General features: G+C 45.9%; 1 long non-coding RNA gene across 1 annotated transcript in view; it reads left to right on the plus strand.

The window, feature by feature from the left end:
* Positions 1-10,061, plus strand: part of LOC115845828 (uncharacterized) — a 36,183-nt gene extending 26,122 nt beyond the window's left edge. Inside the window, exon 2 of the long non-coding RNA XR_004036664.2 lies at positions 9,533-10,061. This is a non-coding gene — a long non-coding RNA (uncharacterized lncRNA). The remainder of the gene's footprint in view (positions 1-9,532) is intronic.
* The last annotated feature ends 173 nt before the right edge of the window (positions 10,062-10,234 follow it).

A 10,234-nucleotide genomic window follows, 5' to 3' on the forward strand; every position in this document is an offset into this window, starting at 1 on the left:
CCTTGTCCATAAAGTCAAAGCACACAATCCTTGGAGGGTCCCTCTAGTTCTGCTCATTACAACAGTTTCTGTTTAACAGATACAATACAGTTTGTTACAATGAAACATTTTAAAGGCTCACTTGTAAAATTGACTGGGATACCCATAAAGAGCCAGCAGTGGTTGCTTTTTTTTTTTCTTTTTGCAACATCTCTCTCCCATTCCAGGCAGGAATCTATGTTAATTTAGTTAAAAGGCCAGCCATCTATCAATTTCTTATTTATTTATTTTTGGCTGTGTTGGGTCTTTGTTGCTGCACGCGGGCTTTCGTTGCGGCAAGTAGGGGCTATTCTTTGTTGCAGTGCGCGGGCTTCTCATTGCGGTGGCTTCTCTTGTTGCAGAGCACGGGCTCTAGGCACACGGGCTTCAGTAGCTGTGGCTCGCAGGCTCTAGAGCGTAGTCTCAGCAGTTGTGGCGCACGGGCACGTGGGATCTTCCCAGACCAGGGCTCGAACCTGTGTCCCCTGCATTGGCAGGCTGATTCCTGACCACTGAACCATCAGGGAAGTCCCCAGCCATTTATCAGTTTGGCAAACATGAATCCCCCTGGGTTAAGTTAAAGAAACTTGTATCTCTGAAAATAAGATAATCCTGGATTAAGACTTAAAATGTTTGCTGTACAGTCAGAAGACATTAAACAGGCACTCAGCCAATATTTATCAAACAAATACATCAAAACTCTTGCATGTGCCAATACTTTACCCACCTTTTCTCAAAGGCCCATCTGTGAAATTACAGAAAAGAACCAAACTATAGGGAAGTAAGGTTTTTACCTCACAGAAAAGGTGTTTACCCAGCACATATAATGAGATTTCACTATGAGATATCTCATAAAATGTGAAGTTGAGGCTACCTCTGAGAGGAAATTAGCAAGTAAAAGCCTATGTGTACAGAGATCACCCACCTATAGAAGGTAGCTGCTTCCATCTCTTCTCTTCTCCAGAATCACCAGCTACAGACCACATGATGGGATGGGTGAGTTCCCAGTAAAAGTGTGGCTTCATGCTTGTGGCTCGTGGAAGCATCCCCAGCTTAAGGCATATGGGACATTACAGAGAGAGAACTGGGCGGGGCATCACTGACACTTCCCAGAGTAGAGAAGGCGTTGGCCACCAGATTCCCAGGGGAGAAGGATGCGGCAAGCTGCTGTTGCTTGGTGGCACCAGCATTTATTAAAAACTATGAAATGTGTCTGTTGGCCGCTTGTATGTCTTCTTTGGAAAAATGTCTGCTCAGATCCTCTGCCCATTTTTAAATCAGATTGTTTGGTTTTTTGTAATTGAGTTGCTTAAGAGCTTTATATATTTTGGACATTAACCATTATAGGATGTATTGTTTGCAACTATCTTCTCCCATTCAGTAGGTTGCCTTTTTGTTTTGTTGATGGTTTCCTTTGCTGTGCAAAAGCTTCCAAAGAAGACATACCGATGCCTACAGCCACATGAAAAGAGGCTCAACTAATCATCAGGGAAATGCAAATCAAAACCACAATGAGAAATCACCTTACACCTGTCGGAATGGCTATCATCATAAAGGCAACATATAAGAAGCATCGATGAGGATGTGGAGAAAAGGAAACCCTTGTGCACTGTTGATGGAAATGTAAATTGGTACAGTGACTATGGAAAAGAGTGTGGAGGTTCCCCCCAAAATTAAAAATAGAACTACCATACAATCCCATAATTCCACTTCTGAGTATTTACCTGAAGAAAATGAAAACATTAACTCAAAAAGATATATTTACCTCTCTGTTCATTGCTGCATTATTTACAATAGCCAAGATATGGAAGCAACCTAAGTGTCCATTGATAGATGAATGGATAAAAAAGATGTGGTATATGATGGAATATTACTCAGCCATGAAAAAGAATGAAATCTTGCCATTTGCAACAACATGGATGGATCTAGAGGGTATTACACTAAGTGAAATAAGTCAGAGAAAGACCAGTACCATATTATTTCACTTATATGTGGAACATATGAAAAAGCAAAACAAATGAACAAAGGAAAAGAAAACAGACTCATAGATACAGAGAAAAGACCAGTGGTTACCAGAGGGGAGGGAGGTGGGGGCTTGGATGAAACAGGTGAAAGGGATTAAGAATTACAAACTTTCAGTTATAAAATAAATCAAAGGGATGTAATATACAACATAAGGAATATGGTCAATAAAACTGTAATAACTGTATGGAGACAGATGGTTACTAGACTTATTGTAGTGATTGTTTTGTAATGTATTTAAATGTTGAATTACTATGTTGTACACCTGAAACTAACATAATATTGTACATTAACTATACTTCTGTAATAAAAAAGATGACATCACCCTTTATCTGGCACTGGGTTGAACACTTTAGACACATTGCTCATTATTTTTTCAGGCCAGTCCTTTGAGGTGGAGATCATCATACCTACTTAATAAATGAGGAAAATAAGGATCAGAGATGTTAAGAAATTTGCCCCATGTTTTGGAGGCAGAACTTGGATTAGAACCTACTTCTGTCTTAGCCTCTACACTAAATCTCCTTGCTCTGATTTTGCACTCACCCAGCTCCCCAGGCTGCATTTTCTAAAGGAAGAGACTGTGGCCAACAGATGTAGTGAGATACAGGAGAGAGTGAGGTTGGGAGCCAGCAGATCTGAGTTCCATTCCAGGTACTTCCATTTACAAGCTGTGGAATAGTGAGAGGGCCTTCTGTCCTCATCTGCAGAGTAGGGATACTTAGAGACCTCACAGGGAACCCCTCTGACTGGGCCACTGGAGTGTTGCCACAGGGCAGCCTCCCCACACGTGTAGTTCCTTTTCCCTTTTGCGCTTCCCAGTGTGATAAAGGACCTTGTTAGGTCAGCATTCGTATATGGGCTTCTTGGGAGTTTGGTACAAGCCTGTGTGTTCACAGATCAGAACATGCAATGGATTTGTCCAGAGACCCAACTTTCTCTGCAGAGCTTCACAGCCTAGAACACTGCAACCCCAGCAGGACAAAACTGTCCATAAAGACCTGTCTGCTAAGCAAGCCAGCTTCCCGACAGTGTCTTCACATTGTCCTTTTTAACAACAGCAATTTAAATATGCTGGCACAACACTCCTTGCCTTGAAAGTCCATTTCAAAGGAGAGTAATGAAATATTTTCTCTCTGGATAGTTGGAGCCTGGGATGGCATGGCAAATGCCCCCAGAGGCCAGTAGTGACTTGGGTGGAGAAAGAGGCTGACACACATTCCTGGGGCAAGGTGGAGAGCAGGCATGCCCTTCGCGAAGTATTTATGACGGCAGGGTGGACAGGCAGAACATGGAGCAGAATCTTTGCACACTGTTGGGGACAAACTAAACTGTATGTGGTTATTCTGTGACAGGCTGTGAGCTCTGTTGAGACCCAAGGATCGGTCCAAACAATGAACAAAGTCTCTAATGAGTAAAAGGTTTATCAGTATACAGCCTTGTATTAAAAACTCTCACCCCCTATTTGCATAGCACTTTACGGTTTCTACACCCCCTTCCACATACATCGTTTAATTTAAATCTCATGGCAGGCCTGGTGGCTGTTATCACCGTTCTCGGTTTATACAACAGCAGCAGCACAGCTGTGGCTCCATTTATAGAGGACATGCTGGGTGTCAGGAATTGCGAAAGCACTTTTTTGTTATTCAGTCCCTCCGCACGTATTGTTGAGCCCTACTCTGTGCGGGGCACTTTTCTGAGTGTTGGGAATAAAGCCATGAACAAAAGAGTTAAAGTGCCAGCTGTAAAGGAGCTGATATTCTCTCTGCGGGAGGCAGACAACGACAAACAGGTAACTATGTCTTAGGTGGGGCAATGATCAGTGCCTCGCAGAGAAATAAAGCAGGGAAGGTGGGGAGGAGGGGAGCGTGAGGACAGGCCTATGGGTGAGATGGTCTGTAGTCGCTCAGGGAAGGACCTCCTAAGAAGGTGACATTTGGGCAAAGATCTGGAGGTGTCTGGGGGTTAGCAAGGAGAGTGAGGCCAGCAGGATGGAGCCTGGGAGTGGCCTGTAGGGAAGACAAGGCCATAGGGGCAAGGGGCAAGGGTCATGGAGGAGCTGACAGTCCCTGAAGGACTCCAGCCTGGGCTCTGAGCAGGATGAGAAGCCGCTGCAGGAGTGACCTGATCTGACTTTACTTTTAGTACTTTTTTTGTTTTTTTGTGGTACGCGGGCCTCTCACTGCTGTGGCCTCTCCTATTGCGGAGCACAGGCTCCGGACACGCAGGCTCAGTGGCCATGGCTCACGGGCCCAGCCGCTCCGCGGCATGTGGGATCTTCCCGGACCGGGGCACAAACCCGTGTCCCCTGCATCGGTAGGCAGACTCTCAACCACTGCGCCACCAGGGAAGCCCTCACTGTTTTTAATGGCTGAGTAATATTCTATTGTATATATGTGCCACATCTTCTTTACCAGGTGTGATTCTATCCTGCATGGCTGCTCAGTGCCAGGCACTGGGTCAGTCATTGGGAGGAACATGGACAGGAATAAGTTATGGTCACTAACTTGGTCACAAAGTTCTTAGTTGCAAACAACAAACCTGCTGTAGTCTGTGGGAGCAGGAAAGGAATTTATTAAAGATGTCAGGCAGCTCACAGGCTTTGTGGAAGGCCAGAGACATAGGCTTGGTTGCCATGAGGCCAGATAGACTCCCCAAACCTCACTGCTCCAGCAAGACCTCACTGCCTCTGGTCATAGTCACTGCCGCTCATGCCACTGACACTGCACACTGGACTCTGGACACCCTCGCCCTAGGAGCAGCATCCACTCCCGCCATCGTTCCTGGGGGACTCTGTGTGATGGCAGTTTCCAGGTATCCTCTGTAAGGAGGTCCTGCTCCATGTGTCTGATTGTGGAACTGAGGTCACACATCTGTGACAAGGATGCTAGGACAGCAAGTCATGGATGCTACTTTGGTGTAATGGGACTCACATCGTGTGAAATTCTTCAAACTCTGTTTCAAAAGAAACCGAGGGGCCACAAACCATGATGAATGTGCCCCTGACTTCCAGGAACTCAGAGGCGGCAGCGGGCAGTTTAAACATATGAGGTGAAAGCAGAAGTGTACAGCACTTCTATGGCATCGCTGGTGAGAGGGGAGGCAACCCCTCAAGGGAGCAGGAGAGCTACCCCAAAGACTTATTTTAGGGGAGGTAGAGGATGGCACTGGAAAGGAGCACCATGGCCAGCTCTGAAGAGCTTTGAGAGCCAATTGGTTAAGAGGCCTGAGCGTCTGTGTGTAGAGGCAAACACAGGGTGAAATTTTAGGCACCGTGGCAAGCTGTAGGGGGAACATTTGGGGATAAGATGGTGTTACGGGTTGAACTGTGTTACCCTCAAATTCATATGTTGAAATCCTAAGCCCCAGTACCTCAGAAAGTGACTGTATTAGAGGTAGGGGCTTTAAAGAGGTAATTAAAGTAAAATGAGGTCATCATTAGGCTGGGCTCTAATCCATTGTGACTGGTGTCCTCATAAGAAGAGGAGATTAGGACATAGATATGCTTAGAGGGAAGACCACATGAAGACACAGGGAGAAGACAGCCATCTACAAGCCAAAGAGAGAGGCTTCAGAAGAAACCAATCCTGCCAATGCCTTGATCTCAGACTTCTAGCCTCCAGAATTGTGAGAAAATAAATTTCTGTTGTTTAAGCAACCCAGTCTAAAGTATTTTGTTATGGCAGCCTGGGCAAACTAATAAAATGGTAAGTCCCTCAAATGTACCAGGAGGTACATTTGAAGCTTCTACCTTCAGATAATCTAGCAGAGGAACAAGATCTATACAAGTTACTAAAATAAACTGGGGAAAAAGCAAAATGTGAGTGAAAAGTCATAGAGCAATAATATTAGTGTCCTTGGGGCTTCCAAGGACAGGAGAGTCATTTACAGGATGATAAGAATAAGAGTATATGTTTGGTAATTAGATGTTTACCATGACATATAAATGGGGTCACTTAAATAAAATTTATCTCTGGTAATAACTCTTCTCTGGGAAGAATCCTCAATTTAATACTACCTAGGTAGTTAGTGGGGCAGTAGTTTCTCTTGAACCTGCAAGGTGTCTATTGCCTTTAGCTCAGAAAAATCCTCATGCAAAAGTGGCACATTTGGGGGAGGCTTGTCCTGAACCCCTACACTGGCTTATATCAGTGTAACGTCCTCTAGAATCACTCATGTTGTAGCATGTCTTAGAATTTCCTTCCTTTTTAGGGATGAATAATGTTCACTATATATACAGTGAACATTATTCAACCTTAAAAAGTAAAAAAAAATTATATTAAATATATTAAATTATATATATTATATATCTCGCATTTTGTTTATCCATGCATCTGTTAATGGGTTGCTTCTACCTCAGTCTTATTTCTTTTAAGTTGTTTTTGAATCTTGATAAATAACCTTTATTATTAAATATCTAAATCCATATGGGTTGCTGAACACAGGATAGTGTACCCAGTAGTCTGAAGCTATTCTAGAAGTGAGCTGGTTTTCACTGCAGTCTTGCTTGGCCCATGGCAATTTGCAGGAACAGGAGTGGCTCTGAACACAGGCAGAGGGAATGGATGTGGGGAGTAAAGGATGATCTGTAGTGAGCCTTGTACTCTAAACCCGAAGTTGCTTCACTGCTCAAGTTTAACTCACGTCAGCCCAAAGGTCGCACAGATGTTTTCTGCTGGGTTAGTGTGGACTCCAAAGTTCTGGTACTTGGGCCAATAAAACAGAATATCTGCAGCATGGCCCTGTTTCCTCAATAGTTACATCCAAATCAGCCACTCCACCTCTACTCCCCCGCCCCCCCCATCCATCTTATGTCTTCACATCAGCCTTGGCCCTATAGTGTTTTGCAAGAACAGGAGTGGCTTTGATGATAGAAGCATTGGCATAAAGTAGTGTTTCCCAAACTTGCCTGATCACAGACTCCTCTGAGAGGCTTGATGAAATACAGATTCCTGGGGCCCACTCCCAAACCTACCGAATCAGAATTTATAGGAGGCCATGCAATTTGGATTTTAACAAGTGCCTCAGAGAGTCTTACGATACCAGCAGGAAGTAGAAGAACAAGCACTTGACTTAGAACATCTGAATGCTACTGAAGTTTAAGTATCTGGAAAGTTCTGAATACATTTGTTGAGCATGCCCCATGCTAAGTGCTAAATGGAACAAGAGGAATATCAGATCCAGACACTGCATGTCTGGCTGCCCGAAGCAGGTTTGCAGATATTGCCTTGGCTGGGTCACTGTGTCTTACAACTGAACCTTGATTTTGTGCTCCTGAAATTTGATATTGTCTTTGTATCGAGTGTCAATGTGACTCTGGAGTGCGATTGTATCAGCAAGGTTAAGGCCTAGTGAGCTCTTCCTCTCTGACATCGGAGTGCACCTCCAGAGTGGCCAAAGCACCCTTGTCAACTGAATTTGACACCCTCCCACCCCACTCAGTGATGCATCATCACAGCCACGTCAATATGACCCTCTTCTAGGGGTCCCGTGGACCTGGTGTGGAAAACAGTGAAGTGGGAAGAGGCTCGATGCTGGAGCCAATGTAACTGAGTCTGAATCTCCATTCCTTTGTACACCAGCTGTGTGCCCTGTATAAGTTTCTTAATCTCTCTGAGCCTCAGTTTCCTCACTGTAAAATAGGGATCATCAGGTGGATATGAGAATTAAATGAGGGGGCTCCTGGCGGTCCAGTGGTTAGGACTCGGCGCTTTCGTTGCTGAGTGTCTGGGTTCAATCTCTGGTCGGGGAACTAAGATCCCGCAAGGCACGAGTGCGGCCAAAAAAATTAATTAATTAGTTAAATGAGATTCTGCATATAAATTCATTAACTTAAAACAGATTTGATGCCTTCTCTATGCCAGTTATGTGTACCTCAAGCCTGGGACAGAAACTGACTCCGAGTCAGGGCCCACAGAGCCCCTTCCCTCTTTCTTAACACGTTGCCTATCCCACTTAGCACAGCGCTCCACGTGGAGGAAAGGGGCATATTTTCTGCTCAGAGCCGCCAACTCCTTTCCCCTATAATTATCTCGCCACCTATGAAATTTCTCTCATGAACTTCTTTTTTGTGATAGCAAAATACACGGTTTTTTTGTTTTGTTTTTTTTTGTGTGTGTGTGGTATGCGGGCCTCTCACTGCTGTGGCCTCTCCCGTTGGGGAGCACAGGCTCCGGACGCGCAGGCTCAGCGGCCATGGCTCACGGGCCCAGCCGCTCCGCGGCATTTGGGATCTTCCCGGACCGGCGCACGAACCCGTGTCTCCTGCATCGGCAGGCGGACTCTCAACCACCGCGCCACCAGGGAATCCCAAAATACACGTTTTGATTAAAATTTCTCTGGGAGAATTTTTTAACCCATTGCACTCTCTAAGGCAGTGGTCCCCAACCTTTTTAGCACCAGGGACCGGTTTTGTGGAAGACAACTTTTCCATAGGCGGGGGGGGCGGGGGGGCGGGGTGGGGTGGATGGTTCAGGCGGTAATGCGAGCGATGGGGAGCCGCAGATGAAGCTTCGCTCGCTCGCCCACCGCTCACCTCCTGATGTGTGGCCCGGTTCCTAACAGGCCGCGGACCAGTACTGGTCCTTGGCCAGGGGGTTGGGGACCCCTGCCCTAGGGGCCGTTGTCCAGATATGAAGCTGCCTAGTGGCAGTCGAGGCTGAGGTTGGTGGCCCAGGCTGCTCTGGCCTCCCCACTACCCAGGGCACCTACCCCAGGTGCCTTGGGAAAAGCTTTTTCCAGTCTTCCTTTTGGCTTCCTGATTACCCTTTGGGAAGATAATTGAAATGTCCTCTTTTGTTAAAATAAGTCAAGGGTCACCTTGTGGAAGGAAACATTGTCACAAATGGCCCTGGGGATGGCTGTTCTGTGTACACCTTGGGGACGGGCAATTTAAATCTGGGGTTTACAGTTGGGTTTCAAGGGGGCAATGAGCCCTAAAATTGTTGGCACCCTAGAATGTGTGGGTGGATTTTCCCCGGGGAGATTGTTTCCAGTTTTCATCAGCTTTTCCTAGGGCTCCATGGTCCCTGCCTGGAGTGACTCGTTTCTGTTGGCTGAGCCAGCTCTTGACTTTACAAGCCTCTATGCCAGGCTTGGGACAACCATTCCCTTCCCACATTCAAGCAGCAGTACTGCTGGCTACTTCTTCAGCAGGGAGGACAAGAAGAGCCAGGCTGAAGCAAGCTGCCTGGCCTCAGAGGAGTCCAGACCTGCCTCTGGGCCTGTTGGAAGTTGCTGTGGTCCTGTGTGCGCGGGATGGAATTTACCAACAATGTCAGGGATGGTCTGTGTTCATAGTCTAGGTCCTATATATATATGGGTACCGATTCCTGAAGGTGGCATTTTGGGGTTCCCAGACAAGGGGTGACCTTAAATAGGTGAGGGGCACCCCAGACACCTGGAGTGCAGGCTGCTTCCAGCACAAAGCTGGCGCTGGGGAGGCTGGACATCCTATTCCTTCTAACAGGCCTTGTTCTTGTCTCAATGACAGTGCTGCTGTACCTGTGGATTATGACACAAACAAGTGCCAGATAATCTTCAACAAGGAGACCTGAACCTATGCAGTGGTGGAACAGGAGGACGCAGAAAAGACTTGTGCTGTCAGTGGATGGGTGTTATAATGTGCTTCTCATGGACCCAGAGCTCCCAGCCTGCTGGGGGCGCCCAGGTTCTCCCAGGCCAGGCGTCATTCTCCTATGGCCTCTAATAGTCTATGATTGTGTAACCCCACCTATCAGTCAAAAGTGTTTTGAGCAAACACTTGAATATGTGTATACTTTTAGTTTATACATTATGTATGCATTGATAATACACACATTATAAAGCATGTAAACATTTAAAGGAGACAAAAATAAATATGAATAAAAGTTATTTTCCCTCCACTCCCATAGATCATTGTGCATCCCTTACTCAGGGGAGCACTGCTGCTTCTCTTGCTTCTGATAGATCTGTGCTTTGCTGCCCCAGTGTCCCACTATCTGGTGAAAAATTCAAAATATAAATGTGTCTTAAAGATGAAATCAGATCCTTTATTTTCTTTGAGGTTTTCATGTTTATCCTTCCTTCCTGTTCTTCAGAGAGTATCTGTTGTGTCCCTTATATAAATCTGTGTTTGCCTGAGGTTAGAGCAGGTTAGAGCAGGATAGCTTGGAGGAAGTGCCTCTAAGCCCACTTGCAGCCCAGTGGGGTGTTA

The sequence above is a fragment of the Globicephala melas genome, chromosome 16, assembly GCF_963455315.2.
Source record: "Globicephala melas chromosome 16, mGloMel1.2, whole genome shotgun sequence".
Taxonomy (NCBI): Eukaryota; Metazoa; Chordata; class Mammalia; order Artiodactyla; family Delphinidae; genus Globicephala; species Globicephala melas.